Source organism: Acomys minous (assembly GCF_964271855.1).
Source record: "Acomys minous genome assembly, chromosome: 1".
NCBI lineage: Eukaryota > Metazoa > Chordata > Mammalia > Rodentia > Muridae > Acomys > Acomys minous.
This window is the reverse complement of record NC_140483.1, coordinates 48,931,628-48,957,167: the sequence shown is the minus strand read 5'-3', so window position 1 is coordinate 48,957,167 and position 25,540 is coordinate 48,931,628. Positions and strand designations below refer to the sequence as shown.

Genomic DNA, 25,540 nt, shown 5'->3' with positions numbered 1-25,540 from the left:
TTATATTCTAAATATATTATATATAAAATCTGTCATGGAATATTTCTTTCTGATTCTCTATATTTGGTGTTCTATAATCTTCTTGTACCTGAATAGATTTGGAAAATTTTCTTCCATGATTTTGCTGAGGATATTCTCATAGCTTTGGTAAGATTTCTCATTCCTCTATACACATGACTCAAAGGTTAAGTTTTCTCATAGTGTCCCCAGTCTCATCTGTGTTTCAGTCACATAATTAAAACACCGCAAACAAAATTCCTTATGAGCTTCACAGTATGTTCTGGTTCATCCAATTTGTCTCCATTCCTGGCTCTCTGTTTATAACACACTTATTGTGTTGGTGAGGTGAGGGTTCAACTGAGTTTTGTTGTTGTTGTTTGGGTTTTGGGTTTTATTTTTCTTTGTTAGTTTCTTTTTCACTAAGTTTTTTTTTTTTAATTTCCAGCACTTAGTTTGTGCGATCATCAGCAATTTAATCCCAATATTCATGACTTTGATTTACCTCACTGTCTTCTTTGATTTCTTTAAATATAGTTATAATCACAATCACTATTTTATATTATTATGTGTAAATTCTTACATGTCATTTATAAGATCCATTAGAATAAAATTTGTATGTGGTAAAGGGGACAAGTTATATTAGTTTTTCCACATTCTTTGTAATTTTGAGTTGGGATTTGCATATCTAGAATTATGTGATTTGTTGGGTTTTTGTTTCTTTTCCTCAAGTTACATTTTTTCTTTCAGGAAAAAAAATTCACTGGCTTCAAGAGTTTATATGTCAACTTCCTCTGTTAACCTCATATTTGGGCTGCATACAATACTCCAGAACTTCTGTGTTTCAGTTACCTTCTGATGCCTGCTGTGGCTTGATCAAAAAGCCCAGAAAAACTTTCCCCATGAAATGTAAACCAGACCTAGATCTCAAGATTTATGAGAGTAACAGGAGCATTCTAGTAAGAAATCATTGGATGACATCTGGATAGTCCCTAGGTGAGATAAGCAGGGGTCTGATAAATTCCAAATGCAGAAAGAGGAACTAGGAGGAAATGCCAAGCAGCCAAAGGGTTTTGGCAGCATGAAATTATGAAATATTTTACAGAATTTAATTTACAATGTTTTGTTTTAACTCATTTGTTGTATAATTTTTCTTCAAATTCTTAGTAATAGCCTAATTGATTAATCTTAAGGGAATAACACAGATTATTGAAATGAATAAAATATATTGTGCTATGCACATATAAAATAGAATGCTAGATTGATTTTATTAGCTAGTTTATAAACAGACATAATTGTGAAGAGAATTTAATGTTTTATCTCATTAAATGTAATATTAAATAAATCACAAGAGAAATAAAGGATGATTTACAAATTTAAATTATAGTGTTAAAGCAACCTATGTATAAGGCTAATAAATTAAAATTCAGTATAAACATGCCAAATAAAATGTATAATATACACATACAACAGATGTTTAAAAAATAATATTGGTACATATGAAATGAATGACATTCAGAGAATAACTTCACAAGTTTTCCTTTGTTATTGAACAGAGTCATAATAGAATTTATCCCAACATTTATTTGAACAGAACAGTTAATGGTATAATAAATATAAAAGTTATATTGTAGATACTTAAAAGCAAGCTCAAAATTGTATTTCTCATGCAAAATTACATCTTCATTTCCTGTACACAAGTTAGTTTTACTTACATATTCATGAAATATTACCTATTTATTATTTTTCCTCTAAATTACAATTGTGGGGGGTTTTTGTTGTTGGTTATTGGAGGAAACATTAATAGGACACAGCTGAAGACAGGTGTGATGACCATTCTAATGGGTACATATATTAGAACAAGAATTGAAACCTTCCACCAATATCCCAGTAATTTAATATTTGCTTTTCATTTTTTTCTTTTTCTAAATATATTTTATTAATTTATTCATATTGCATCTCAACTGTTATCCCATCCCTTATATCCTCCCATTCCTCCCTCCCTCCCATTTTCCCCTTACTTCCTTCCTCTATGACTGACTGAGTGGGACCACTTCCCCCTGTATATGCTCATAGGGTATCAAGTCTCTTCTTGGTAGCCTGCTATCCTTCCTCTGAGTGACACCAGGCCTCCCCATCCAGGGCATGTGGTCAAATATGGGGCACCAGAGTTCTTGTGAAAGTCAGACCACATTCTCCACTCAACTGTGATGAATGTCATGAGTTAACCCAGAAGCAGAAAGAGTCAAATGGTATATACTCACTTATATCTGGACCCTAGCCCAAGGGGCATGTTCCATTACTGTCTTCACTTATCAGGAAAGTGGGACAGAGGGGATGACATCCTATTGGGACTCTAGGTGAGAGAAGCATGGGAGAATAGGGAAATAGAAGGATCCAGAGGGTCCTAAAAACCTACTAGAAGAACATTATGAGGGGCAGGTCTGGGCCCAGGGGTCCTGTTCAAACTATGGCACCAACCAAGGACAATACTTGCAGTAAACTTAGAACCCCTACCCAGATCCACCCAATGAACAACTGTGTTATTTTTGGATACATACTATTTATTAGAAATGCCTTTAAAGTAGTTTGTGCCCATATAACATGGTCTATATAACTCAAGTTATGTTTCAGAAAGTTCTAAACAATTTTGAATATTTTCTGTTTGCCAGGGCACAGAACTACGGCTTTGAATCTACAGTGAGGGAGAGAATGAATACCCAAATAGTAAAACAGAAAGAACATAAAACCAGTACTATCTACTATCACTGGAATCTGACTCAGGACTCCTGATCCTTTTGATTTCCATTAAATATTTTAAAATCAATATATACAGCCTAGTGTAGAAAATAGTTAGAGTTTATTACCGAGCAGACAAATGTTCACTGAATGGCTCAAAGTTGGCAGTGGCCAAAGGGACCATTGTGTTCTTCTCTATTTTTCACAGGCTTTAGATTATTTCTAAAGCCTCTAGAACAGACAGTTTTCCTGAGGGGTATTTTGTTTAGGTGATTGACAGGCCTATTTGTATTGACTCTTACAGAAGGGGACAAGGGTATATCTTTGTTCTTTGCCTGAAAACACCTAGCTAGAGAATGATTCTTACAAAGTTTAGATAGTTATTCATTAATGGTCTTGTACACATCTCAAAATGTCATGCTTTCAACCAGGGCTAATCATTCTTTTCACCAGCAGTGAGAACTCTATAGTTTCAGTCTTAGGTTTTCCAGATTATTTTAAAAGATTTTCCCATGCCCACTTTCCTGAAAGTCTGCTAGTCTTATTAGCAAATCCCGCTTTATTAATATACCAGATCTAAAAAAATGTTGAGCTCTCAAGTGTCATATATCATTGTTTCTTAGTAGCATTCTCAGTGTAAAATACTTATTTCTGTGTAATGGGAGAGTATCTTTGAAGAGGCTATTACAGGACCAAGCATGGCAAATGTTGTCAACAGGTTTTGCCCTTTTCCTCTCCCTTGCTAAAAAGCATTACATTCTATCTCACCCCCAACCCCCAGGATGATTCCCAAGGTCCAGTATTGAAGTCCAACAACAAAAGCCACCTTTTGTTCACATTCATGAACATGCCCATTCAAAATTAATCGACTTATCCTAACAAAGAGTTTCCCCTTTTATCTTTTAAAATTATCGTTTGCCTACGTCCATGTCTAATTCTTCTCCATTCAGAGGAAGTTCTTTGTCCCCTGAGACACATATCTTTTCCCTCTCTACCTTGTTCTTTCTTTCTTCTTCATTTTCTATCTCTTGTCTTTGTCTCTTATTCCTTGCCCTTTGTCCCTCTGAGGTAATATAATCTCATTTGTGCTGAGAACTTGATCTTGGGATGTCTTTAGATTAATTGAGGTCCCTATAATCTATGTGCTGGTACTTGTTTCTGTGTATGCAGGTATGTGAGGCAAAGGTGCATGCTGGGTGACTCCCTCTACTTACCTTTACATTCTGAGCAATATCCCAAGCACATGTAAGTTATTATGAATCTCTAAGTTATTATATTTTCTGAATAAGAAAACTGAACCATTGAGAGTTTTATTTATTGTTTCAGGATTTGACCTGATATCAGAGTTTAGTCCAATACCATATTGTGTTTACATGCCTAAAATCTGTTTTATTTTTCTTGACATGGATAGCATGGAGGAACAATCAGAGCTTCTCCTATAACCATCTAATTTCTTAGCTGAAATTGCTGGAGTAAAGGAATAAGAAGAAACACATTACTAAGATGGATATTATATATACATTGTATAGGAGAGATAAACCTGTTTTGTTTTGATGCCACGTGTGGGATGGGGGGAAAGCAGGATGTTTACCATTTAGATGTGAGAGAGCTGGATGTTTTTCCACTTAGAAGCTGTTCCACTTAATAGGGGAGCTTGGTTGTTGCCAGATGAAAAACATCCTTATATGCACCAAACAGGAGGATTTGGGGATTTTTGTTCCGACTTGGTTTTTGGCTCTTCATCCCTGCACTTTGAGATATCCCTAGAGAGGCCCGCTCCAGGGAAAGCTTCAAGGGTTTGGGCTCCAGAGAGGCTTCAGGTTCCAGTTGCTCTGGGCTCCTGCTGACTGCCCAGGAGAATTGTGCCTAGGAACTGATACCAATGTTTCATTCTTGTTTTCCTTAATCTCCTTTCCCTCTTATTTAAGCTAGTTGGGTTGTAAGGGAGGTACGCTCATAATAAGTTTATAATAAAGTAAAATTGATAAGGTAATTGAGCCTACAATATAGGGAAATGCATAATGTTCGGAGTTGGCCTAGAGTATTGGTTTACCTAGCATCTTAAAGAAGAAAGCACAATTTTACAGAAATAACAAGGAAAGGGAAAATGGACAGTGGTGAAAAAGCTTGAGGCAGTCCCTAATCAATGTCTGATTTTATTTTAGGCCCATTCCATGACATGGGATTCATGTGTGACACTATGTGTGTGACCATTATATGATTTCTGTTTCAGTGCAGGGTATTTCTATACATTTCACATCATATATACATATAAATTTGGTAAAATGCTGAGTTGTGTCAGGAATATGTAACTAAAAGACATAATTGGAAACACGTGAATATTCTTTTTCAGATATTGTAAAGTGGGTTGTAATGTCAACAAATGCTTTGAAATGCTAATTATAAAAGCCTAATGTTTGATATTTTTGAAATGACTGACTACATTACTGGAGAAATACAGAATTCTTTATCTACAACTATCTAAAATATGATACAATCAATAAGAAATATTCACTTGTGTCATGGAGGATGAGTCAGTAGGTATAATCAGTTTCCTCCTACACCAGATGACATTAGTTCAGATCCACAGAGCACTCATAAAAATCTAAATATGGTAATATGCATGTATAATCTCAGCATTCCATGAGAAAGAAAGTGGCTAAGATAATAGGATCAATTCAAATAGTCTTGTATTGGCCAGACAACTGGAGTATGCGGTATAGAGACCAAAACAACATAACAGACAGTGAATCAGGTTAGAAAGCAAGAGACAACACTGAAAATATGTCTGTGTGATCACACCATCACATCGCCCCTCAAATTGTCTCAATTATTGTTGTATTTATATATCCTTATTCTACCTAGAAATGAACTACTTTTAAAGGCACATTCTACTCTGCAAAAATAATATTTATACTATGTAATACTTTTTCATTATAACATGAAAACCTGTATAATTTGTTAACAGTGGTTTGCAATAACAAGTCAACCCTTCTAAGACCATGAATTATAGTCATCTTTGTGCTTGCATCAATTGTTATCACATTAGAAAGATTATTTGTCTACAGACTTCCCAACATCTCATTTTTGAGAAAATTGACTGAAGTGAGTTATCCCCAAATCTCTCATCTTGACATCTCATCAACAGAAAATGACATCAAATTTTTCTACATTCATTGTCAGGACCTCAAGTCTCTTGATGATGGAAAACAAACCTCTATAATAATTGTGGCTAGTATTAAAACTAGAATGATCAGTGTTGATCTGTTCTGTCTTTATGAAGTAAAATAAAATGGTACAAAGACCTGATTGCCATGTTTGCTGGCCCAATGCATGATTTCTAACTCATATAAAAATTTTTATTTTTCCTGGCCTTTTTAAAAAAAGATTTTCCATCCTTATAAACAATAACTGATCTTGTGACACTTTCTGACCTAATGAATATTAGAAGCACAAAGAAAGCAAAAGATGATTGTTGTAATGGGATTTAAAATAAAGAAAAGTAAGAAATACATGTTAAAATAGTTACTTAAAAGTGTGTGTGTGTGTGTGTGTGTGTGTGTGTGTGTGTGTGTATACTTCTATTTCATGTTAGAATTGTGGAGAGAAAAATTATAAATTATTGAAAACTTTCCCTGGATATGAGGATTCATTCAGGAGAAATTTATATAGAGAGTTTAATTTATGAAGTGTATGGGTACTGGCCCATGCATAAAAAGTACTGAAACAATGATGTGTGTGAAAGATCCTTCATGTTCATTATCAGGAACAGAGACATGCTCACCTTGCCTTCTCAGATGAGTGATCGCCTCTATTGCTGTAACCACAGGTTCAGTTACAGCAGTTGTGAATGTATCTACCATCAACAGAGTTAAAAGTTAAAACTTGTCTAACTTGTACTACAAGATTTATTATTATAGTATATTATGTATTTATTATTTATAGTATATATTTATTATTATAGTATATTATCTCTTGCTCTATCCAAAGTAGAAAATGTAATTTCAAAAGAAACCTATAAATACCTCAGACCCTTCAGTATAAATTATTGGGATTAAATTATTTTATTTGATGTTAAACTAGTTGTATCATCAATACAGTCTTTTCTAAAAAGTTAAAGCCAATAAATTTATACAGAGGCCCATGAAATTCTAGAAGGTATTTTTATAATTACAACTAAATAGAACTTTAATAAACTGTAAGTCATACACTAACATCACAAAAACTCACTTCAGTTCATTTCCCATAAGCTGCCTCAAAGCAAAACAAAACAAAACAACAACAACAACAATAACAAACCCCAAACCAACCAACAAACAAAAAACTTAAGTGAAGCATAGCACATAGCGTTTTATCCCCACATTTCATGAAGAAATGCCGGCTTGTTAGGCAGTTCAGTCACAAAGCTGAGATTTCAATCATTTAAATTGTGAACCTTAAAAACAAACAAAAATATAGGAGTTAGAAATGCTTAGTCATTTTCGTTTTCAAAACCTATTCCCCAAATGTTTCCATGGAAACAAAGCCAAGCTTCTTAAATAAAGAATATGTCTTATTTTGTTATCCTGCTTCCATCTAAATTCAGAGATTACCAGAAGAAAACAAAGTGGTATTCACACAAAAGAAGAAATTATGATGAATCTTGAGCTTAGCTGTTGAACTCTGAATTCAATACTCAGTGACATTTATTTTACGGTTTAAATCAGTTTGGAGTCAAAAGTTGAATATTTCCGTGACTGACTGTTTAGTTTGGGTAAAACTCCCTGAGAAAATGATAGAAAGAAATACAAGAATCTTTCTCTATCTCACCTTCTACTTTTGTTTCTCTATATAAATGTATAATCGTATGCAATATTATACACCATTTTCCTCATCCTTCTGTTTTTATATATGAAAATACATAAACATACAGCAATAATGCCTTGACGCATGCATAGGTGATAAAATACTCTTTATCAATAAAATCTGACTATAATGGAAATGTTATGCAGATAATAGATTTTTACTCCATGCTAAGAAATGTCAAAGATTATCTGAAAGTCTAAAAATAACTAACTGAGGCCATGATAATCTGATATCATCTCAAAGTATGAAGAGGAATAACCATGCAGACTCCGAGGGGTTGTTTTTATTTTTATCATTGTTGTTGTTGTTGTCATAAAGTTATACAAGAAATGCAGGTTCAGTGAAGGGATGAAAGCAGTGGAGTACAGGCAACACGATAGCAGTTAGGAGCCATATAAAGATTTATGAGAGACATACTGCACCTTATAGGCTGTGCTACATAGTCTTGCAATCCCATGAGTATTTGGCCAGACAACATTTACATCTTAAGGATTAACTTCTATGCAATAGCCTGTCTTCTCTTAAGCTTATCAAGTTGTGAGGGTGAGTGTGAAAAACAAGACCATCTATGGAAGTTCACCACTTTTTTTTTATCATTTCCTTATATTTCATGTTTCACTTTCACAATCTGTGGCAGATCATTGTTCTTAAAACCATCAAACTAATAAGTGAAAGATTGTAGACAGAATCCAGAGAATCGCAGCCTGAAAACTATGTTTATGGACTAGAGGAAATTAAATATACGCATGCATCTACATACATCAATAAATAAGAAATATTTGTTGCCAAGGTTTTTGTTTCCTTGGGTTTGTTTGCTTATTTTTATTTAGGTCCCAAAAAGGAATGATAGCCACAGTCATCAAAGTGAAAAACAAAATATAATTTGGAGAGTAAGATAGTATGGGCCATTTGCATGTGTTGATGATATGAGAAATGCACTTTTTCACACACTAAATATTTAATGCTGTGATACTTAATCTTCCTTATGGTGTCTGTGTTTAGAACAATTTATGAAAACCTCTTCTGGGGATGTATTTGAAGGTGTTAACAGAAATAGTTACTTGAGAAGATAGGATAGGTGGTACCACTCTGTCTCTTGGGGTCCTGAACTAACAAGTAAATAAGTAAGTGAAAAAGGGAATGAATGAATGAGCGAATGAATGAATGAGTGAACGGATGGACGGATGAGTGAGTTAAGCAGAGGCAGTGAGCCTAGAACAAGCCGTCATCTCCTTCTGCTTACCGAGTGTGGATACAGGGTCAGCCATTGCCTTATCCTCCTGTTGCTACAACTAAAGGACTCATCATTTTTGTTCCTTTGCTACATTGTTCTTTTTCTCTCAAATTGTGAGACAGGTAGACAGTTGTTGACCTTAGTAAAGGGACCTTCACATTGAATTTAAGTGAGGCAACTTATATGCAGATGGTTAAGATGACATACAGACAAGCAGAAAAGTATATGAAGGGGTAATTTAACAGGAACTGGTGGTCAAAATTATATTTTTAGAATACAAATGACCCAACAATAATGGAAAATTAAGTAAGAATGTAAGAAGCTCATCACTTCAAAAGCAATGCTTTAGGGGAAAATCAAATTGTTTTCATCCTCTTTATTACAATGATGTATTAGACAGAACTGATTGTTGTACACACTTAGTATAAAGGCAGTGTCTCATGTGCTATACACCAGCTATATAAGCCTTAAAATCTGTCCTACGAGTGCACCCAAGAATAATACACTGAAAATAAATACAAAGTCTCTATGTGTGTGTACCTATGTTTATACTCCATATGAGAATCAAGAAAACTAATAAATCAGGAAAGGAGAAAAGAGGGGAGGTAAAATGAAACAGTCATAGTGAAGCTGAGCTACAAACTTGCTGCCTGTCTGGCTGTGCTCTGCAGCATCTGAAATTTTAAAGCTTGGTGGTATCATAAAAATAAATCAATAAGATGAGAGATGATAGGCTCTTATTTATATGTTTGTAAGTGTGTGTGCGTGTGTGTGTGTGTGTGTGTGTGTGTGTGTGTGTGATGTCTAACCCTTTCTTTTCTTCTTATCCTACCAGGAACATGTTATCCTATGAGAGAATCTGAGGACAGTTTGTACCTTCCAAGTTTATGACCCTCACTATCACATACAAAAGAATATGATTTGTTTCAAGTCAAAGAACCACTACAAGGTGTAAACTCCCTTTTGTACACTCTGTACTTTCCATAGGTTTTATTCGCTGAATGATTCATTCAGGAAATGTTCATTTTATTTTGTTTTTTCTGTTTCTTAGTTTGAGACAAGGTCCTGGGATGCAACCCAGAAGCTTTGAAGTCATTCCCTGCCTTTGCTCACTTCTTTTTGTTGGGGCTTCACGAGTGCCTAGTGCATCCAAACAAATGTTCATTTGAAACTGTCACATTCCAGGAACTATAAAAGAAGAAAACCTACAAAAATCAACTAACCTGGAACCCTGGGCCTCACAGAGACTGAGCCAACAACCAGAGAGCATGTATTGGACTGAGCTAGATCCTTCCCAAATATTTAACAAATGTGCAGCTTGTTCCTCATGAGAGACCTCTAACAGCAGGAGCAGAGTCTGTCTCCTATTCTGTTGCCTACCATTGGATAGCTTTCCCTTAGCAGGAACCTGGTCTAGTGGCAAAGAAAATATGACCAGTCTTAAGGGGGTTGATATCCATAGGAGGTCTCATTTTTTCTAAGAAAGGGAGGATGCACTGGGGAAGGGTTGGGGAGGTGAGGGGGTGACTGGGAGTAGAGGAGGGTAAGGAACTTCCTGCAGGGATGTAAAGTAAGTTAAGTAAGAAATGAAAAAGAAAAAATTTCTTTTATTTGTAAACCTGAATTTGAAAGCCTGCTTTCCCTGCCTTAATTTGGAATTCTGATGGTGTGAAGTGTGTGGGAGATTTTTACAGGGCTCTGCGAAGGGAAAGAAACATCTTGTTAAAACAATACACTGTGAATTTGCTGGGCTACGATTGCAATGGAGTAACATTCTCCAATCTAGACCGAAGGTCGACATGTTTCCAGGTGGTGTGTCTAAGCCATAAAACCTACAAATGGCCCAATTTGCAGCTTCTGCTCTAGGAGGAAGCTTTTGTTCTCTCTACAACTTTCCACAGACTCTAGCGCTGAACTCTTCTCGTACTCCTGTGACCATTTTGCTATCTGTTAATTGTCATCTCAGCCCAATGCTCCTCCTATTCTTATCTGTCATGGGACCACAGTTTGAACAAACATAATATCAATTTTATTGGAAGGTTTTAAAAATTAGATTAAGATGGCTTATCTATAGAATGATTAATAGTGCACAAATGAAAGAATTACTGAGTTGTCAAATAACTAAATGCAAGTATTTTTAGCACATGTTGTTTTAAAAGAAAATCCGTGGTTTATCTACATTTCTCAAGAACTTGATTTGGAAAACACTCTGAAAAATATGACAGGAAGAAGCTTGCACATTTTCTTTTCACTCTGTAACTGGCAAGATTGGAAATGTCATGAAATTGGACTGTCACACAGGATAATGCTTACTCTATCTAGTTTCTAAACTTACACAGTCATGTACAGAGTATGTAAGTAGTCATACATGCACATAAATGAATGTACAAAATTATATTCTCAATAGCTAATAAGGAAATTAAAAGGTAATGAGTGTTATTTTTTAATTGTTTTCAAGAGTTTGTCTACATATTCAAAAGATAAATGATCAGAGAGAAAGGTCCCAGTAAACTTGTTTTTAATTCATAAAAACATTAAACTAAGTTACCAAGAGACATGCTGTGACATCTGCTAAATTGTTTATTATAAGAATATTTAAGCCAATCTTGTAATAGTGAACATTAATTTTTAAATGTGAATGCTTATATAGCAACTCAAGTCTCAAGATAATTCAGATTTTAAAAACTTAAAACACACACATAGAGAGATATTAGCATATACCAACATGCTCTTTAACTACCCACCTATTTCCTTTTATTTCCCTCTAGGCACAATTAATTCCAGACAGCACAGTTTGTATGTTTTATGGGGCAGTGAACTGGAGGTAGATGAGAGAATCGTGACTGTTACTGCTGCTGTTTCTGACAGAGTGGAGAGATAATAGGCCAATCTTCTCTCCCAATGACTCCTGCCTGACCAAAGAAGATGAGGTAGCAGAGGGATTGAATCATTTTAAAAGAGGCATTTGTGCCAAATGAAGAGTGAACTATCAATTGAGCTGTGCTTGACAGAAAATGGCACTTTTGCCTTTGGGCACCTCTTTAAGAGTAAGAACAAAGTTATATTTAATACTCCTTTGACTTTATGCAATGAGCACTGTGTTTTCTTCTGTGTATATCAAAATAAATGGTATTTTAGTGTCAGAGTTATTATAGTTAACTCCATGGAGAATTAAGACTATACTGCATTTAGGCTAATTTCTTTTGATTGAATTTCCTTACAGGAAGATAATATAGCTGAGAAGACACAGGAGAGTTCTTATACATTGAATTAAAGAGACAAAAAAATATTAAGCTTCCAAGATAATGCTTGAAATACATGGCGGTTTTCTTCCTACTGTATAAGTAAGTTATAAAAGCACAGGTTCTTTCTGACAAATCACACATCAGCATTCATACTTCATATGTGTCTATGTTTTCTTTCTACATTTTCTTTAAATGTTGATTATCAAAATTAAAAATTTCCTAATAAATTATGAGTAACCATAATAAAAGCTTAATTACTAATATTAAATGTCATTTTAATGGTTTTTGTTTTACTTGGTTTTGTTGAATTCTCCATTAGGCATAATCTGTGTTTGTGTGTGAGTAAGAATGTGGGTGTGTATACAGACAGACAGACAGACAGACATATGATTGATAGATAAATAGATAGATGATAGTCTTTCAATTTTATTTATTTATATTCTGTAATGCATTCATGAAAAGAAGAGCTTGCATAATGGCTCAGTGTATAAATTTGTTTACCATTATCCTTGAGGTTCTGAGTTCAATCCTAAACTCAGATGGTGAGAGAAGAGAAGCAACTCCCACAACTCCCACAACTCCCACAACTCCCACAAGTTGTGCTCTGGACTCCACACACATACTCATCTACACACACAAGTAAGTAAGTGCAAGAGTTATTATGAGTGTGCATGCAAAAGCTATAGGAAGATAATATAAACTAATAAGAGTTATTTTATAACTGTTAACTCAGATTGGATATTTGCTTATCCAATATCTGGTAACATGTTGAGGAGAAACCTGAGGTTATCAGTGAAATAAATCACTTGTGACTGTATTAGAATCCACAAAAATATGATTTCAAAATAATACTGCAGTTATCTCAAACAGAATTCCTGTATACATAAACAAGTAAGAGATGAAATGTATCTGCATATTCAGTGACTTTGTGTATTGATAAGGGAGAATTTTTATTTTATATAAGATTATTTTATTTTATGTAAGATTTTTCTGTGACAAACTTTGTCTGTGACTTGAGTCCTGCTATTATGCCATTCTCTTACACAGAAATTGCTCTAAAACTTTGAAGTTACAAGTTTATGAAACCCAGGAAACAAAAAGAGGAGGCACGTCTTAAGAGAAGAAAGAATTATATTAAAGTGTTTTTCTAAATATGAGAGGTAAAGAGAATCCTAGTTTTGTTAAAAGTTGAAAATGTGTGGTCCCCATCATAAGACTGCAAAAAATGACACATAATAGATAATATATGCATGCATATATGTATGTATGTATGTTATGTATGCTTGTTTGTTTATATGTATGTGCATATGAAAGTCAGAGTCCTGAAAGTATCTGAAAGTATTCACTTTCTAGAACCAGGTGTCCAGGTGTTCTGACCAGAGGAGAGGTAGAGTGGACCTGTAATGGTGAAATTATTCAAAGTGTAGTAGAACAAATGCTTGGTTTCCATTTCTTGATATTGCACATAGTGTCAAAGAGAAGGAGGACACAGTGTGTTGTTATCATTTTAGCTAATCTTTGCTAGTGTGGGGAAACACTGTATTGATTTTGTATTGGGAGAAGAGGAATGTCGAGGTTATTATCATCAGTCCTTTCATCCTCCTGTTATTCTAGAAAACTAATGCTTCATTTTGAGAATAATTTTGAACTTTATCCAGCTGTTTCTGTCCTCAGTGTGTCTATGACCGAGAAATTACTCCTATTTCTCTTAATCAAGATTTTTGAATATATAAATTTAATAACCATGTCATTAATATTTGAAATACTTCATGCTTTCAAGCACGTTCTCCTCATTTTGTCCCAGAAGCTGGATCCTGAAGATTTGCCATTTTCTACTTCTTCTCCTAATGATTCATTAAAGAGAGTGAAAGCATCTTATGATAAGTTCCTGTTTCTACTATCCACTGACATCATTTTATATTTTCTTACACTTTTGTAAAGTTTTGTCTTAGTGTATCTTGTTTTGTCCTGTTTGCCTGTTGTTTCTTGGAAGCCAGATTTTTTCTGAAGTGGAAACTAGGGTTAGTGGATCTTGGGGGCAGTGAAAGAAAAATGAGGAAGAGCAGGAGAGATGAGAAACTGTGGTTGAAATATATTGTATGAGAGAAGAATTTATTTTCAATAAAAATTGATTATTAGTTAACTAAAACTTTCTTGTGACTTTTCCTCTTTTTAAGTTTGTCAAGTTTATTTTCTGTTTTTAGCAATTTATATAAAATAATCGCATATAATGAAGCAATAACTATTTATATCTATATTTTAGGAATACTTTTATCTCTTTTTTAAATACATTTATTTTATTACACATATGTACAACAAACCATATACAGCAGGGAGAACCACGTGACAATCATGAGAATCATGAGTTCTATAAATGTTACATTCACAGTGATTTGGCTATTTGTATTTGTTCAGTTTGAAGTAATTGTCTTTCCTGTCTTGTTGGGTCTAAATTTCTGAATGAAATTCAATATCTATCCTATTTCAGCTCCAATAACTTAATTTTTTGATCTTGATCTAAAGCGATCTTATCCCTTAACCAACTAAAGTTGAATGTAAAACTATACTATCTGGCCTTCAATGCCCCTCAGAGACTTGAGAAGGATATTGGGCCAGAAAGCTGAAGATGAGGCTCCAACGTTATAGAGAGTGTTGCATTCAGACAGTAAACTGCCTAAGTCAATGTGTACGTTTTGTAAGATGCTAACCTGCACTGCTGGTATCTCTCTTTTTTAATTGTCTCTCATACAATACATCCCGACTGCAAGCTTCTCTCCCTCTACTCCTTCCAGCAAACTCCATCTGCTCTATCCTGGAGACCAACTGCATCTCCATTTTCCTCCATAATAGAGAAAACCTCTTACGGATCTCTTGTGATTTTTCAAATCAATCCTTTACAGTAATAATTACGGCAACCATTTAATAATACAATTACTTCACTAACAGTTATTACTATAATCATATTAGACCACTTATAACAGCTATATAAGTTTTACTTAAAAATGTCTTTATTCTCTCAAAGTGACCACGGAATGCAATGTGGAAAAATGGATAAAGGAGGGATTCATTGTTAGGTGATAAGGGGGCAGGAAGAAGAACACATAAAGAAGAAATAAGAAGCACCAAGATCCTTTGAATAATAAGTGATGAAGAAAATTTTAAACTTTTTGAAACATCATTTAGAACATATAATGATGACACCCTTCCTCAAGAACCCCAGACATCTCCCTCAAAGACCCTTGTTTTCTAAACTAGTCCAACTCCATGACAGGCTCCAGATTTTCATCTCTGCCTAATGAGACCAAGTTTCTAATAATTCCTGGAAAAACCACAACTCATTGACAGTGCATGGGGAGCCAATCAATTTACAGAGCAAAATAACCAGGTCCCATGTTTTTATTACTTCATGGCCTTGGTAAAGAAACAGCGGGCCCTGGCCAATCTAATTAAAGGCCAACTCCTGAGTAAGAGCCAAAACCTTAGGGACTCAAAATGTCCCCAGTAACAATACAAGCATCTAATCCTGAATCTTCTTCTAACTCACCCTCACTTCTAACCAATCCATTAAAATTTGCCACAAATCTCTCTAACTGTAAATTGAGACTAGTTGTTCATTTCAGGGTCACCTTCTAGAGGAGAGAAGTGATCCTTGCATGCTGGAAAAAACCTTCTGCGTTTTCTTACTGTCTTGGGGGTCTTTCTTTAGCAGATCACCCAGACCCTAACATGTAATAATCCGTAAAAGTAAAATAATGTATGTCTTTATGTGTCAAGGTACCAAAGGCAGAACTGTTGATAATACTTATTATGGTGCTCTTTGCTTCCAGAGATTTGGAAACAGATTTATAATTTAGTTTATTTTTATTGAAAATTGATTTTTTTCTTATATAATGATATGATTATGGTTTCCTCTATTCCAACTCCTCCCAGATTTTTTTTCTATTTCTCAATCCACCCTAATTCTGTCTCTTTTTAAGTATTTATATAGATTATCAATTATCATTTCTCTACTAATGTAACTTTTTTACAGTTTCCTTAGTAAATATATACTGATATTTGCAGTAGATATGATTTTGCTTTATTTTATAGTCAAAATAGATTATTTTATTGTCACTGTAATGATTTACAGCTTATATGTGACCATTATCTTTCTTCCCTTTATCCTATTCTTAAGGCATTCTGCATATTTTCCAAGACTTTTGTAGTAATCAATAACACATTTACAAAATTTCTTTATAGTGTTTTTTAATGCTCAGCCAAAGTCATTATTCATAATCACCATAATATATAATTGATCACCAGACCTTACTGTGCTTTAACTGCAACTTAGAACCCATTGAATAACTTGATATGAACCGGAAAAAGGTTGCTAGTGGATATTATCTATATCAATGTGATTTATGTGTTTATCCAAAGATACGTTGATATATTCCAATTATATTATTACTCCAAATATGAAAATTCATATATTTACTAATGTTATGAGTTAGTGATTCTTGGAGTTGGTGGTTCTTATTTGAAGGATTTCAGATAAGTAACTATGGAACACAGCATCAAGAAACACTAATCACATTATATCCATTTTATTATCTATTTTTACTTTGGGAGGAAAGTAAGGTATATTGGGAGTGAACTTGCATTTTCTTATGCATGTCTGTGCTAACATATGTATTTGGACATATATATGGAGGCCAAAGATTCATGCTTCAGTGTCTTAAATCACTCTTTGCTTTCTTTATGGAAGCAAGGTCTCTGGTTAAACCCAGAACACACTTATTCAGTAATCTATCTAGTTGGTTTATCTCCTTCTCTCAAGCACTGGGGTTGCTGAGGAGCCACCAAGCTCCATCCAGCTGTTGCATTATCTTGGAGAGGCAAGCTCCAGTCATAAAGTTTGCACAGTGAGTACTCTATTAAGTCCCTGATGGTTTAATTAAAAACAATCAAGAACCAGTTTCAAATAGCTGCTTTTATAATATAATATAATATAATATAATATAATATAATATAATATAAACCCATTGAGTAAAATGGATAAAAGTTTCTATATCCCACCTGAAACCAGGCTCCAAAGCCAAACTTTCACCAATTCTAATGATGTCTGTATTAAGCCTTCTGTTAACATATGCTTACACCATCCAAATGAAATAAGTGACTCAGCAGAGTGGTCAGAGACTAATAAATTCACATTCCTTAGTTCTCTGTCCCATAATTGTTTCTCTGAAATACATCAGAGTTAATGTATTACTGGGTTAATTATCTCTATATTTAAATGGTTACTGGCTTAAGCTGGGATCCCAGTAAATTCTTAATTTAAATTTGTTTCACTCTGATAAATGTCCATATTATGATTTTTAAAATTGAGGTTTAGACCTTGGGATTGTTCTACCCTTGTCAGTATTCTGGAAATGCCTGTATTTTTCAATCTGCTTCATACCCTATAACCAGATTTTATAAATCTTTATTTATTACTGACAGAAAATTCAAGAGCAGTTGTATATTAAACATAGCAAAAATATTTCTTGTTTATTTTTAGATTGAAAATCAACAAGAACTTATAACAGCATTCTACAAGGTGATATATTATTTGAGGTACTCCATGATGATTCATTAAATCATGGACTTATACTTTAAGGGTGGCCACAGAGGAAGAGCATAAATAAACAAGAAACAAAGAAACAAATCTGAATCTGATATAGGACTAACTTTAGGCCTTGACTTGATTGATCAGTAATACTACTCAATGAATGCACATAAAATATACACAGAGTGACTTTAAACTATGGCTAAAAAAAAAGTTCCCCATGTAGATCTGTATGCAAGTGAAGTTCTATATTTTTTGTTATCTATGTAACTCAGAGTATCAAAATATGTAAAAACAAATATTTAAAGGATTTAAAAGTTCAGTGAAAAAGATATCAACAGTGCATACCAATATCATATCCATCTCATTCCTTCATTAAGACTATTACAATGGTGAGAAAATATAGACTGTGCAAAAGTGTATTTAATCAGATCACTATAAGAATGAAGACATGTTAACTGTGTTTCATTCCAACAATTTTTAGAGAGTCATTTTATTTTTATTTACGTGTGTGTGTGTGTGTGTGTGTGTGTGTGTGTGTGTGTGTGTGTGTGAAAGAGAGGGGGAGGTGCGTGGGTATAGGCGGAGGGCAAAAAATGGGCATCAGATCAACTGCAAGTGGCATTATTGGCAACTGTGAGCCACTAGACTTATGGGCTGGGAACCAAACTAGGGTCCTCTGGAAAAACAGGAAGTTTGCTTATTCAGTGAGTCTTTTCCCATCCCTCCAATATTTTGTTGCATCATGGTAATCCATACTGAAGATGCATGGCGGCTCAGAGGTTAACAGCACTTGCTCTTTCAGAAGTCTCGAGACTGGTTCCCCGGATGCTCATTAGGTTCTGTAACTCCAGTTAGTGGGGGTGCAACACACTCTTTCTGGTTTCAAGCAAGTACATGTTGCTCATACGTGAAGGCAAAACACCTATGCACATAAAATATATTTTGAAATAATGATAATCTATACTATTAGCAATAAAAGAATTTTAAATTTCTCAGTTTTCAACAATTTTTAAAAAAATAATTTGATCCATTCCAGAGACTGAATATCAATCAACATTAAAATTATAACCTGTGTTCAGAGAGACAGTAATTTTCTAGAACATCATAAACTGACCATCCTTTCCAAAATAAATTAAAATCAATCTGCCTTGGGCAAATATCTGGTGTTTACTTCTGTTCTGTTCCGACCTGATCAAGTGCAGCAGATGTATTGCTAATATGGATCTGGAGAAGCGCCCTGAACAGATTTGAGTGAACAGATGAGCAGTCAGGGAAAGTTTAGACATTACATAATCTACACTATCCCTGTGACCTTTAGAAACATCACTTAGTGATTAAATCATCACTCCCGAAAGTTATTATGGAGTTATTATGAAAAGTACTTCGTTGTGTAAGAAGTGACTTAAATACAGTTCATGAAAACAGAAAGAACATTCATATTCAGTTATTATTCTGACTTGTGATGAAGAAATTTTTATTGGCTGCTCTTCTGCCAGGAATTTTCTTTTAGTTATAGTTTGGACATTTTGAATCTATATGACAAAAATCTACACCTATTAAATATATTATGCATCCACCTTTTGAGAAATGCTTATTTCCAGAAAGAAAAGCATGTTCTTAAACCACATGACAGAAATGTTTAATCTATACCACTGAATTTCAGTTATTTGTTGTTTATGGATGCGTGGAGCACCACAAAGTCTGTCCTCCAAGGCTTTTATTTGTCACACAGAGTTTCCTATCTATGTTACATTCCCATATCAAACATAAGTCTTTTGCACATATATAAATTCCAATGATCAAAGCTGCATGCATTTAGGTAAGTAGGTAAAATAGACTTGAAAACAAAAGCTTGGAAATTGTCTTCCATTTTTACTGTGTCAGTACAATTAATTAAATCTAATAAGCACTACAATAAATTTTCAATGACATTCTCCACAGTTGAGTGGAGAGTGGAGTATGACTTTCACACGTACTCTGGTGCCTCATATTTGATCATGTCCCCTGGAGGGGGAGACCTAGTGGCACTCAGAGGAAGGATAGCAGGTTACAAAGAAAAGACTTGATACCCTATGAGCATATACAGGGGGAGGAAATCCCCCTCAGGAACTGTCATAGGGGAGGGGAATAAGGGGAAAATGGGAGGGAGGGAAGAATGGGAGGATACAAGGGATGGGATAACCATTGAGATGTAACAAGAATATAATAATAAAAATAAAGAAAAAGAAAAAATTTTCAATGCCTAATTAACATAATAATATTCAGAGGAGTATGGCGCTTTTACCAGTATTTCTCTATTGAGGAAAACTGACTGTTCTCTTCTAGTAGCTATCAATTGCAATTGGCTTCCTCATATGAAGTGAGAGAAGGGAAAAGAAAATGAACAAAATAATGTGTATGCACAACTTTAAACATTTTAAAATGAAAAAAATACCTAAAGCAATTATGAGACCGTAGAAGGTAAAAATACTAAGATGTATATGTAATTGTTTAACTTTTTGGAATTTACTTTAACAATAAAATAAAATTAAAATATTTGATTGCAGCATATACAGTAATAAGTAGAAGGAATAGTTTTCTTTAACATTAAATTTTCCTACAAAAGTGAGACAATGTTTAATTAGAACTTGAATCTAAGTACCTTTTCCTTTCTCACTGTTTGCTGCACAGAACATGGCATCTTCTCATATAACTTTACCTTTCAGTGAGAAAATAAGTGTAATTAAGGTGAATGCATACAATTTGAAACATTTTGATATGTAGTGCTACCCCACTCCTTCCAAATAAAAGCTTATAGAGAGATATGATATAACACTGTTTATACTACAGTCAGTCATTTATATTGCATAATAATATTTGTAATAAATCAGAGACAAGCTTAGTTACTAATAAGCAATTATTTCAATACAATAGATTTTGTTTTGAGATGCCAAAGAATACAATAGAAAATTAGACAATACTTATTTGTAACAAATGGTAATGCAAAATTCTAAACAATAACTTGTCAAATAAATAATAATGAAAAAGAATTCAGGATTTAACAACTGATTTTAAATGCTTAAGTTGATATTCATTTAAAAGAATCATATCAATAATTATGAATATTCAATCACAACTTGGGCCTGGTTTAGAATTGGAACATGCAATAGCCTTCCAGTATAATATTGATATTTAACCCATGTATATGCAAAGGTGGCTTTAAAATTTGCTAGATATTTGAATATTATTATCTTATTTGTAAATAACCTTTTAGAAGCAAAGGATATGATTATCTGAACACTAAGAAATGATGCCTTATTTTTATATGTAAATCTCTCAAGAAATTTACACAAATATGTAAAATAAATCTTTAAAAGAACCATGAAAAGAATCTAAATCAACTGATATTACACTAATGAAAGTAAAGGAAAAAATATCTGTATTACTGAAATAGTTGGGGAAACTTCTCAATGTCTATTATATATTTAAATATTAAGATAATCAAGATAACTATTTAGCTGGCAATTAGATTGTCAATAAGCATTCTGCTATAATTCCATTTGCAGACCAAAATTTCAGATGGATGGAAAAAATCATTTTGGATAATCACAAAATTATAAATATCAAGAAATGTTTCAAGTACAATCATTAACACAACCATGTAATCTCTAATAATTATGTACAATATAGTACTAATTACAGAAATGTGTTCATCTGCATCATTAAACAGGTACAATAAAATGATTAGTAATTTTCTTACTTTTTCAAAGTTGATAACATAGCAAATTGTTTCCTGTCTTATGGATAAATTAAAAAAAATAAACTATGAGACAATTCAATATTACTAGCAGAAGATAATTTGACAATGTTAAAGGGAACATAGCTTGAGGTTCAGACAAGGGTGTCTTTCAAGCCCTTATAGTCTAAGGCAATGGAATATCTTTGTGTTTGGTACACCTTCGTTTCTCTCACTGTGGCCTAGATCTTCCCCATTAAAAGGCATTTCATATCAACTCAGGATATAAAGATGGGGAAATATAATAGCATGGGCAGGAAGGAGATGAATCCAATAAAATTCTTGCCAGTTGAGAATCATGAATTTAACATAATAGAAGCATTTGTTTAAAGGCTTTTTTCCCAATTATAAGCCTGCAGTTTCTGGGAATCTCATCACGAATACCCTTTACAGGAAAAGGATAATCCTTCAACCATCTGTCAAGCATCGCAGCTCCTGGCTCTACCTTATCAGCGATTATTCCTGCCCATAGAATCTCCTGATCCATTCTATAATATTATTTATCCAACAAGGGAAAGAAAAGGAGTTTATTAATGAGTCTCTATTTTGTAACTTCAAAATCACCAATAGGATATAAATACTAATGCTAAGGTGCAATTAAGACTCTTATGACTCTTAGGGAAGCCCAGCACAGTCCCCCAGCCCCCACCCTTTGTTTTTGTTTTTTGGGTTTTTTTTTGGTTTTTTTGGGTTTTTTTTTTCTTTTTCAAGAGTTTTGGCTGTCTTGTACTTTGTAGACCAGGCTGGCCATGAACTCACAGAGATCTGCCTGCCTCTGCCTCTGCCTCTGCCTCTGCCTCTGCCTCTGCCTCTGCCTCTGCCTCTGCCTCTGCCTCTGCCTCTGCCTCTCTGAGTGCTGGGGTTTGGGATTACAGGTGTGTGCCACCATCCATGGCCAGCTCTTCAATAATTTCTTAATCACTGTATTTAAAATCCATGTTAATACATTGTAAATTTCCTTGAAAATTCTATGTCTGTGCTCTCAAATATACGTTTTTCCACTTGGATAAACACCAAATCTCTTTCCTATTGCAATATCTGAAATTATTTTCTGTGTTGGCTATGGATTCAATTTGACCTGTGTTGATGTCACTAAACCACTAAAAGAATTACTAAAGCTCCTAAAATAGACAGCAGGAAGCTGAACCTTGAATTCAGATAAAGGTAACTTAATATGTAGGAAGTGTTACTTTGAATTTACATTTGCTCTTTATCCTGAGAGATTATTTTTTATTAACTACTAATCATGGACAATATAATGATATTGGATATAGAAATCATACCTGCCTTATGTATATGAAGATACCAGCTCTATCAGAAATACTTACTAAAATGATTAGAATAACCTAATTGGCTTTATGCTAAATATTCAACTTTCATATATGTTGATTTATCAAGAAGAAATAAAGTGGAGAAATCAGGTTTTTCTCCCAAGAAGAATATATGAGAAGTCACATGGTAAGACAGTGAGTTACTCAAAAATTATTGTTGAATCACTATTTGAGGCAATAAATTAATTTGTCTCAGTGCACTCTGCTAAGTACGAAGATATCTTTTACTTTACACAGACACCAGACAGATAGACGAAATATAAAAGTTTGTAACAGTTTTTCTGCATTTAGTAAATATTGATGTTTTCTGTAAAATTTTACAGATTTTAAGTGTGGTATCTGAAATATTAAATATATAAAGCTATTCCTGCATGATGATTGCTCATATTACATATTTATATTCTATTAATATTCTATCTATTAACATATACAAAATTCAAATATGTAAGTTTCAGTTATAAAAATATGTATGATATAGTTCTGTGGCAATCAATTATATATGTGTATATTAATGCCATATTTGTTCCAGGTACTGAACTTTGTATTTGTTTGCATCCATGGGCTATAAGGGCCTTTTCGTCCTATTAGTAGGAGCAATTACTCTATGTTAAACTCCTTCCTCTATTTCTTCCCAGGCTGTATCTGTACACACACTCTCCTCTCTCTCTCTCTCTCTCTCTCTCTCTCTCTCTCTCTCTCTCTCTCTCTCTCTCTCTCTCTGTCTCTCTCTCTCTGTCTCTCTGTCTGTCTCTGTCTCTGTCTCTGTCTCTGTCTCTGTCTGTCTGTCTGTCTGTCTGTCTGTCTGTCTGTCTGTCTGTCTCTCTCTCTCTCTCTCTCTCTCTCTCTCTCTCTCTCTCTCTCCCCTATAAGGAAACTTTTACATTGTGTACTATATGTGTTTTCATGAGGTCTTTAGTGTAACTTATCCAGCCCTATACTCAGATGTCTCTTTTATACATTCCAGGAATACTTACCAATGAGTGAATGAGCTAACAGTATTCCACCATCAAGTAGAAATGAAGAAAATGACCCACAGACTTGTTCATAGTCCAGCCTGAAAGAAATAATTTTTCAATTGAGGGTCCCTCTTCCTAAGTATGTCAAGCCAGAAACTACAATTAACCATAATAAAGCAACTCAAATTTTTATATTTTGGTTTCCAACATAATTCATTTCTAAACTTTTCAATTTTCATTTTGCATGGTGTGTTGGTTGATTTTAAAAACTACTTGCTAGAATAACCCAAAAAGATAGTCTCAGGTTAGACCTAGTTTCAATCTTGACCACAGTGGCTTGGGAGCAATTTTTTTTTGAGAGATTGTATTGATCTTGCCCCATTCCATTGTGGGGCAAAACACCCATTCCATTGAGAACAACAACTTTCTTGAACTTGAGAGGACTGAAGACTTCCTGGAGGCCCTTGTGATGAGTTGTGGGCATTTTATTGCTCATCTAGCCAGGGTCATGCCAAGCAAGGCCTGTTTGCCACGAAGTGGTGCCAGGGCCTCTGTCACTGTAGTCCAGGCACTGACATATACCATTTTCATATTATGCAGCCAAATGTTCCAGACACTAAGATGTCAAATGCTTTATTTGTTGGCCCAGAATGGACCTTGCTAAAGGGGAACTGTGCTTCCTGTGATTCTCTGTCTGATGCTCTGTACTGATTTGTTTTCAGCTTTCCGTTTTGAGGACTAAAAACAGAGCTGCACCTTTAGTAAAATTTCTGGCCTCAGCTATCAGCCCTTGCAGTCCTCCTGAGCCCAGCTTTTGACTACTTTGTTCCATTATCTCTATTGCTTTTGCATACCCAATCCTTCCATTTGGGCTCTTGTCTAGCACCCTGATATGGCTACCCCATGTCAAACAACATTCCCTAGGCATGGTTCTTGAACTATACTGCTTTCAACTGAAAGACATATGAGAACAAATAAGCCTCATGGGTGCTTTTATTTTTCTCTGAAATTGGTTGTGGTCATGATGTGACTAGCATCTGGAGTTCCTGCTTTGGCTTTCTTGAAATTATGGCAAGTGACCTGGAATTCTGGAATTGTATGTCAAATAATTCCTCTACTCCCCAAGGTTGGTTTTGTTCAGAATGTTTTATAAAGGCAAAAGCAATTAAACTAGAATAAAGACATTGCATTTTTATGATTTCTGGGTTTTCAATTTTTATTTGATTTATATTTAATAAAACTATTTGTATTTTTGAGACAGGTTCACATTTATTGCTGGATAGCCTCAAGCTTATTACATAGATGTACATGACCTTGAAATTCTAAACTTCCTCCTCCATCTAGAAAATATATGTTTGGATAATCACAGGCCAGATCCAAAATTAAAATTGATAACAATAAAAACAAAATATTAAATTTCCCCAAAATAGCATCATCTGCACCACTTAATTATTTACAAAGAGAATATACAGATGAGATATATTGGGAGAATATGTTTACAAAATATAACAAACAACTATTTTGCATTTACAATGTAAAAGATCACCCCTAAATCCATATAAAACCAAGCATTTACAAGTAAGCACAATACTTGAATAAACATATAATTGGCCAGAAGGTTTAAGGAATAAAAGCTTGTGATATGCCTCAACATGAAAAAGTATTTGAAAATCACAGTGAGACATCATTGCAAAACCATTAGAAAAGTAAAATTAATTTTGTCACTATAAAATTGTGAGAAATTTTAAGAATATTTGGAGTTCTCATACTCTGTCATCGAGAATATAAAATAATAAAATAGTATAGATATGTTTTTAAAAGAAATACTCTT

The 25,540-nt window shown here is 34.1% G+C and overlaps 1 long non-coding RNA gene across 7 annotated transcripts in view; it reads left to right on the top strand.

Annotated features, from left to right (window-relative positions):
• Window positions 1–23,883, top strand: part of LOC311592149 — a 43,813-nt gene extending 19,930 nt beyond the window's left edge. Inside the window, exons 3-12 of one of the 7 annotated variants that reach the window (XR_014777313.1) lie at window positions 748–993; window positions 9,651–9,764; window positions 9,867–10,170; window positions 11,584–11,862; window positions 12,039–12,159; window positions 13,108–13,220; window positions 16,877–16,961; window positions 17,597–17,635; window positions 21,193–21,356; window positions 23,718–23,883. This is a non-coding gene — a long non-coding RNA (uncharacterized lncRNA). Of the gene's footprint in view, window positions 1–747; window positions 994–3,906; window positions 3,982–9,650; window positions 9,765–9,866; window positions 10,171–11,583; window positions 11,863–12,038; window positions 12,160–13,107; window positions 13,221–16,853; window positions 16,962–17,596; window positions 17,636–21,192; window positions 21,357–23,717 lie in introns of those variants that run through there. The other 6 variants (XR_014777314.1, XR_014777311.1, XR_014777312.1 and 3 more) reach the window with 6 other exon arrangements.
• The last annotated feature ends 1,657 nt before the right edge of the window (window positions 23,884–25,540 follow it).